We start from the raw sequence: 8,522 nt of genomic DNA on the forward strand, positions 1-8,522 counted from the left end.
TCTGGGTTGGGGCAGTATCTTTCCCCTTCTCTCTTCCTCTTGTCTCTATCCCTGTGCTTTTATTTCTCTATTTGTTCCCCCTGTCTCAGTCTCTAGTGTTTAAAAGGGAACAAAAGATGAAATGGGTTTCATTGTGGAACAATTTACTTCACTCAAAGTTAGATGCACTGCTGTTCGCCATGAGGTCAAGGTAGCTAGCCGTTGATATTCAGGTTCTTATTTAAATATATATAAATATATCAACATCTATCATAACTGTTCCCTGGTGGTCGAGGGGTTAAGATCCGCTGCACTGACGTGGTAACGATACTCGATCAATTCATCGCATAAAAATAATTGAGGTCTGTGAGACGATTAATAATTGCTGTAAGCACCATGAATACCAATACTTTCTGTGATAGACCGAGCTTACAGACTATCTGGCTTCTCCTGCCCTTTGCCGGGCACGTGTTCCGGGTTTAATTTTACAAACTGGGTGAGTTCACTGATCGCGGGGAGACGGTAGGAGCCTCTGTGGCCCCACTGTGAGGATGTGGAAGTGACGACGGTGGCTGGGTGATCCGTGACATTTCTGTAAAGGGCAGTGGAGGAGAAGGATTGAGAACTTGCAGTGTGGGACAGAAGTTGTTTCAGGTGAGCCTCCTCATTCCCGATCAGCACAGAGAGAGCTCACTGGTCAGCTCCCCTCTGTTGGGGCTGTTATACCAGTGGTTTCTGTAGTGTAGTGGTTATCATGTTTGCTTTACAAGCAAAAGGTCCCTGGTTCGATCCCAGGCAGAAACATTTTGTTTAAACTTGCCAAATGGGAACAATCGGAGGCGAGTTGAGTCTCCTGGCAAATGCTGCCTGATTTGCTGAGATTTGCAGAATTTGCTGTTTTTATTTGCTATTTATTCTCCTGGCAAAAGGGCTCCCTTATTCCTGAATTGCTCTCTATTTAACCAATAAATAGATAACTTTGAGTGAGAGAAAACGGATCCACCGGGGACCTTTCGCGTGTGAGGCCAACGTGATATCCGCTACACTGCAGCCCATCAAAGGGCGAGAAACCACTGAATATAAAGGATGAGCTCACAAATATCAGGGGCAGTGCAGTCTGGTCAACGTCAAACCCTCCTTTCTTATTCAGCAGTGGCATGAACGGGAGTCAGACGCCACAAAGTTTAATTAAAGATATAAATACAAGTAACACTTCTAAATCTTTTCACTGTAAAATTCTTTTACTTTATTTGAAATCCTGCTGCATTGAATCTGAAAATGAGCAGCGTAGGATTTTATCTTCACTACTGATTCTATTTTCTGTGCACGGTCGGAATAACCGGTGCTGTTAAATTTGACAAAAGTTGCCCCAGATTCCTGGTGTCATCAGCAATGAAGATTTTGAACCAGACTCCTAAAATACAGTGAGTAAAATGGGTCAACATGCATAAGAACATAAGAAGATAAGAAATAGGAGCAGTAGTCGACCAAATGCCCGTCGAGCCTGCTCCGACATTTAATACGATCATGGCCGATGCAATCATGGACTCAGGTCCACTCCCTGCCCACTCCCCAAAGCACAGGACAAATGATTGAAGTATCGACTCTCCCTCAGTTAGCATTTCTTTCATTGTGCAAAAGAAGGTGAGGGGTTAATTATGATGTTTTCCCGTGAAAACAATACAAAAGTTTAAGAAAAAAACATACGGTGACTGGCAGGTGAGCGCTGCTTCTGACACCTGGTGGGAATGGGCGGGGATTTTAAAGCCCCTTGTATTGTGAAACCTTCATATCGCCGAACATCTCAGACTTCATGTGTGGACCTTGTCAGGCAATGGTAGCATGCCTGACTCCAAATCGAAAAGTTGAGTGTTCTAATCATGTTGGGGTTGCAATTATTTTCAACATTGTTCTTCCAGAAAATATTTTCTTTGCTGTTTGGCAATAACCAGACGCTTGCTCCAAGATCTGTCTCACTGTTTCCCCTGTGTCAGGCAGAGATACGCCTGCTGCCCTCATTTATTTCATGTGTCAGGACACAAAAGTTCAAAATCAATCTGCAGGTGGCCACATCTAGCATTGAATACTCAGGGTGGCGGAGTGGTTTAAGATGCTGTGTTCAGATCGCAGTCTCCTCTGGAGATGCATGTTCGACTTTGACATTTCTTATTTTTAATCATTTAGTGAAACTCTTTGTTTGATATTACGACCAACTCCTTAAAAGAGGGATTCTGCAGTCCACCTGCTCACTTCACATTTCTGTCTGACCTGGTGCTGAAAGTGGAGATGTTTCCGCAGTGTCGCGCTTAACACGTTCACCTCACAAGCGAAAGCTCCCTGGCCGAGAATATTTTCTGGAGCTTTTTCCTCATACATGCTCAGGGGCGCGTTCTGTCCTGAACACTCAAGCTAAAGTGCTGAGTTCATTGCCCATGTTGTTAGCAGCCTGCCAGTGAATCTGTTTAAGATGTTCAAACAGATTCCTGACAAAGCTGTCCCGGCTCGCTTCCAGGAGACACCGTGGTCACCAGTGCCCCAGTTTCAGTGGGTCAGCCACGGTAGGTTGGCCATCCGTTAGAGAATACCCAAGATCAGGGATCAGTCTATGGACAGGGATCCCCAGCCGGCAGCCTTCGGCGGTGAGGGACTCACAGGAGAGGTCGTGGTGGACCAGCCACGAACTGAGAGTCCCCAGCCTACAGCCCCCGGCTATGCAGAATCCTCAGTTAATGAAATGAACTCAGCAGCCACACCTAAAGGGGAAGTGTGTTGTTGCCCCAGAGGGGCCATTCCCCGGATAATGTGGGACTCAGGCAAAGCTCCAGTCAGAACACTCTGGGTCCTGCAGTACAGACCGCCTTACCGCCGGCCACACAGGCAACCAGAGGCTGAATAAGGGAAGGAGAAGAACAGGGATTAACTTGGCCAGTCGGAGACGGGTGGCAGATGTATATAATAGCACGATATGAGATTAAGAATGTTGAAGAGTTCTAGTTTTAAATTAAGATTTTAGAAATTTCAGGTCACCACAACCTCACGAGTAATCCATGTGTAAAGAAGTAGTGAGAGGAATAAGTTCGGTTATGAAGGAGTTGTGGCCTTCAGTGTTAGGGGTGGTTTTCAGGTGGTCAGCTTTCCCTTCTGACCTTATATGAGTGGTTCCGAATCGCTCGCTGACCCTTGGTTCTCGACACTGGAATTATGAAGGGACTGTAAAAGACTTGGACAGACAATCGGTTTCAAGGTAGGAAGAAGGTATGGCTTTATTGTGTTTATAAAGAAGTAAAAGGCACACCTTTAATAACACACACAGACCAATACACACTGAGGGGTACAACACATTGAATAAATTGTCAAATTACAGCCTGTGGGGAAAAGAATACAGCTTAAACTCTAAATGGAGTAAAGAGGAGAATGCAGATACATTTACACAAGTTATCCCAACCTCCCACCTCCCAATTCCCCTAACTAACTAAGTTATAGCTCTTAGGGTTCAGGGGCTTAGCTCCCCAATCCCTTTAGACAGTTGCCGGTGATTCGCGGTTTCGGGGTTCGCTGCACTTGGCCTTCTCGGCGAGCCGGACAGAGGAGAGGACTTCGGACTGCGTAGTCTTCGGTTGGGGTGCGTCCGTTGATATGCTAAGTTGCGTTTTGGATGTATAGGGTAAGTACCCACTTTCTTTGGTTAGGAATAGTTTTAGTTAGTCCCTTTTGGTAATTTCTCCCCCGTTGGATCGTTCAGAAGTAGATTGTAGAGTGATTGTCAATTTGGTTGCTGACAACCTTCCGTTTCGTGGGCCTCGTGCTCGGTCAGTTCTTGATGAGTTCTGGTAGTTTCCTTCACTGTTCCATTTCTTCACTGCAGAGGAAGCAGGCTGCTTGTGGCTGTGTCTGTGTTCCAGTCTATGTCCTTGTTCGAGTCAGTGCGAGTTCCAATCTGTGTTCTGTTAGATTTTCCTTGTAAAACTGGGGGATAGATATATCCCCCAAAAAAGGCTTTGTTATCTCCCATCAAATCTCTTGGGCTCTGTTTAAACTGTTCTGTCCATTGATTTTCAAATGTCTCCTTTGTCGGCAGTAACTCGATTAGGGTGTGAGAATGTGCGATCACTGGTTTTGCATTGTTTGAGGATTGCCCAGTTTCCTGACCATGATTTCCATTGTGCTTGATTGGGTAATTCGATTATCTCTTAGTGGGTGAATAGTTCCCCCCAGACAGTCTGGGATCCTTAATACATGAATTTGCTTCACAGAGTTTAGCCCCACCTTCTGTACTCGGTAACTCTTTTTCGCAGCCAAAATGTTGTAGAATCTTAAAATTGATCTGCTCCTTTCCATAGATGTTTAGGGAATCTCAGGCTTCTGAAATTTAGGTCCATTTTGAATTCCCTTTCCCATGAGTCCAAACACTGTGGTGGGGGGCGGGGGGGGTCTCGATGAATGCATTCCCTTTTATCCCCTGCAGGCGTCGTCTGCCCCTTTAAACTCATTTTAAAAGCACAGAAAGGAATTCTTCTCCTCTGCAGGGGAAAGGTACCAGGCATCTTTGCGAGATATTGGTAAATTCTACATTCCCCCGCTGTGATACCATGTCATTTATGGTGTCATCTTACAGGTGAGCAAAGTTCCTGGCTCTCAAGAAATAACCTTCCCCGTTAATTAACTAAACTAATACCAAAATATGCATTACACTTATGCAACATCACCACAGATACACACTTTTCCCTTTACAGGTACAAACTTTTTACGTAAACACCCTCCCAGCTTGGAGAAGGTTCCATCCCTACAATTGCATTTCAGCACAGTTACATTTCATTTCAATTACATTATATTCACCAGCATGTAGTCAACGTACAACCAGATTACTGAAGGAAGAACATAGATTAAAATTAAACAACATCAATTGGTCTCCTGAGGTTTGTCCATCACCTGGTAATGTCTGGATCCTGCCCTTGAGAACTGCTCTCAGGCTGGCTGACATACAAGACAAACTCAAAACAATCACCTAAACATTACTGCAACATTACCCTCAATTCTAAACTAAACCTTAAAATGTAAAATGGTGCAGTCAGCTACCTTAGACTAAAAATTAGAGCTATGTAGAGCCGCCACCCGTCTCCGGGTGGCCTGGTTAGTCCCTGTCAGCCCCATGCCTGGTGCGGTCTGATAGCCGCCTGGATGCTAGGGTTTACCCGCAGCCGGTGAGCTGGAGACCCTTGTCTCTGGGACAGCTCGATGCTACTGCTCCTGTGAGACGCTCACCGCTGGAGGCGGCTGGCTGGGGGTCCCTACTCTGAGTGGCCTCTGTACTTCTGACCTTCGGTCTTTCCTGTCAGGCTGCCCTTCTCCTAGGGTAGAATCGCTGAGGCTCAGATGCCGGTGACCACGGTATCTTTGGCCGTGGTGTACGGAGGGTCCTTCTCAGGGCTTGGGTTACTGGGGGTGCGTCCGAATCCCAAACGATGGGTGGGGTCGCCCCTCCAGTACTGCAATTCATCGTCCCTATAGGCACGGTTTCTGAGCCTGACACATTCCCTGTGGGCCCTCCACCGTCGGGGGCGGCCAACGGAGGGTCCCTGTCCTGAGGACGGTTCACCCCTCCCGGCTGCCCTCTGTGCTTGGCTGACCCTGGGTTGTAGAGCTTGCACTGGTTGATGTGGAACCACTTAGTACAGCGGGGCAGCTTTATGGCATAGACCATCGGGCTTGCCTTGTCCACAATGCTGTATGGCCCCATATATAATGCTTCACAAACCCCGACCCGAGCATGGTTCCTCACCATGACCTGGCCTCCTATCTCCCATTCGTGGTGTTTGCTTGGTTCTAGCAGCAATCGGTTACTCTGATGCTGTCTGCCCATGTTACTAGCAGCCTGCCAGTGAATCTGTTTGAGGTGTTCAAACAGGTTCCTGCCAACCAGTCCCAGTTCACCTCTCTGAGCTGACCTTCTGTGAGCACCGGGGCTAGGACATGGGTGTGGGTCCACATGATCCGGCCAGTCATGAGCTCGCATGGTGAATACCCCGTACTCTTTGACTGGCTGGCTCTGATCCACATTAGGACCAACGGTAAGACCTCCACCCACTTTTGGGGTGAGTCTCCTGTCTCCTTCCGCAGCCTTTCTTTAATGGTGTAGTTTAAAAGCTCCACATTACCCGATGACTGTGGATTGTGGGCAATGTGCCATTTCCCCTCAATGCCGAGCACGTTAAGGTTTGCCTGCAATAACTGCCCGGTGAAATGGCTCCCCTGGTCCGACTCCACATACTGTGGGAGTCCCCACCGGGAGAACACTTCCCTCACTGGAATCTTAGCTGTCCCTAGTGCGGTGGCTGTTCGGCAGTTGAAGGCTTCAACCCATTTTCAGAACACGTCCACCAGGACTAGGCAGTATTTGTAGCCTCCCTGGGCGGTGGGTAGGGGCCCGATGTAGTCAATTTGGATTGACTGCCATGGTCCTTCTACCCTCCTGACGTGTCCTAGGGACACCTTCCTTTTCTGGGGGTCAGGGATGCTCGCAGACAAACCAGGCAGTTCGCACAGAACCCACGGACATCCTCCCTGAGTACCGGCCACCATCCTGCCTGTTCCACCCGTTGCCAGGTGGTCTCAGGCCCGGGGTGTCCCACTCCTGGACCCTCATGGGCCAGTTTTAGGAATTCCCTCTGGTGCAACTGTGGCACGACCCATTGTCCCACATCAAACAGCATGCCTTCCTTAACGGTAATGGCTGCTGTGCCGGACGGACCTTCTACTCTCTCTCCTCCAGCTAGCACGTTCAGGACAGCTTTCAGGACCGAGTCCTGTGCCTGAACTGTTTTTAAGTCCGGGGCCAAAGCTATCCCTGTACTCTCTGCTGCCCTGTTCTTATTCTTGACCGCTGCTATGCGGCCGGTGTCATCGGGGTCCCAGAACTTTCCCGTGCGGGCACCTTCTTTGGCCAGTTTGTCAGCCTGTTGGTTTCCCTCTGCACGGGGTTCGGTTTTTGAATGGGCCTTCACCTTATGTATGTAGACCTTTCCTTCTTCCCCCACCGCTGACATGATTTTCTCCAGCAGGGGCTTGATTGCCAGGGGTCTCCTGTCAGCGGACGTGTATCCGCGACGGGACCATATAGCCAGGTACTCTGTACACGAATTGCAGGTGAACATACTCTCCGAGCAAATCGTGTACGGGGTCGGGAATTCCTCGGGGTGGGACACCACGTACATTACGGCGGACAGTTCAGCATGCTGGGCACTCATGAAACTGTGGAGCTTGATTACCCGGGCAATACCTGACCTTGGGTCATAGGCTCCGCACTCAGTGAGTCGTTTGCCAGCAGATGCCATGCTGGACCCGTCCACGTAGATGTCTCGGCCTGTAGGGTGTAACCCAGCCTGAAGGCAAATGCTCACCTCCCATACCCCTTCTACGGCGCACCTGTGGGCTTTCCCTGGGTAGATTAGGTTGGCTGCGTGCCTTGGCTCATGGGGGCCTTCTACTCTGAGGTCCATCTGGGAGAGGAGCAGGGTACAGCGAGCAATGCGGGCACTGCTCACCGTCCCGTCCTTAATCATCCCATCTAGGAGCATCTGAGTAGGTGTGTGGTGGGTTAGGAATGTAAGAGGAGACCCTCCCGTGAAGATCAAGGATCTTTTCACTGCCCAATGTGTGGCGATGAGGTGTCTCTCACAGTTGGAGTACTCCTTCTCCACATCTGTGAGGATCCTGGAGTAGTAAACCACCGGTCTCAGCTGGCCATGCCGCTCTTGAAGCAGCACTGAGCTCAAACTGTCCCCGCTGGCTGCCAGCTCCAGGAAAAACTCCTTTCCTGCATCTATCGCTGCTAAGGCTGGCGCGGTCTGCAAGTCCTTCTTGAGCTGATTAAATGCTGCCTCACAAACCCTCATCCCAGTCCCACTCTACCCCCTTGTGTAGGAGCCTGAGCAGAGGGGCTGCGGTGGCAGCATAATCCTCAATGAAGTCTCTGCAGTACCCGGTGAGCCCTAGAAAGGATCTTACCCCTGTCACTGTGTTGGGGGCTGGTAACTCCTGTACTGCCTCCCTTCTAGCCTTGTCTATGGCCCTTTCCCCAGCGCGCACAGTCAGCCCCAGGAATTTGACTTCCTTCTGGCCGATCCGTGCCTTATTCGGGTTTACTTTAAACCCTTCTTCTTTTAGCAGCTCCAGCAGCTCAGCCAGCAGTGGGCCATGCTCCTCCCCCTGATCGGTAAACAGGAGCAGGTCATCCACATACTGCACCAACTGCAGTGGTCTGCTAAAGCCCTTTAAACAGTTCGCCATGCATTGGTGAAAAATGCTGGGCTGTTGTGGAAGCCCTGGGGAAGACAGTTCCACGTGTATTGTTGGCCCTTAAAGGTAAAGGCGAACTTGTACTGGTCCTCCCGATTGAAAAGAATGGACCAGAACCCATTTGAAATGTCCAACACCGTGAAAGTGGTCGCGTATGCTGGAATACTCCCTCTGAGGTCCGCTACGGCTGCTACAGTGTGTGCACATGCAGGGATATTCGTATTTAGCACTCGATAGTCCACGGTGGC

General features: G+C 49.3%; 1 non-coding gene across 1 annotated transcript; it reads left to right on the forward strand.

The window, feature by feature from the left end:
• The first annotated feature begins 710 nt into the window (after positions 1–710).
• On the forward strand, positions 711–783 carry trnav-uac (transfer RNA valine (anticodon UAC)). The gene has a single exon. It is a non-coding gene; the product is annotated as a tRNA-Val (tRNA).
• The last annotated feature ends 7,739 nt before the right edge of the window (positions 784–8,522 follow it).

This window comes from Pristiophorus japonicus, chromosome 28, assembly GCF_044704955.1.
Source record: "Pristiophorus japonicus isolate sPriJap1 chromosome 28, sPriJap1.hap1, whole genome shotgun sequence".
Classification (NCBI taxonomy): domain Eukaryota; kingdom Metazoa; phylum Chordata; class Chondrichthyes; family Pristiophoridae; genus Pristiophorus; species Pristiophorus japonicus.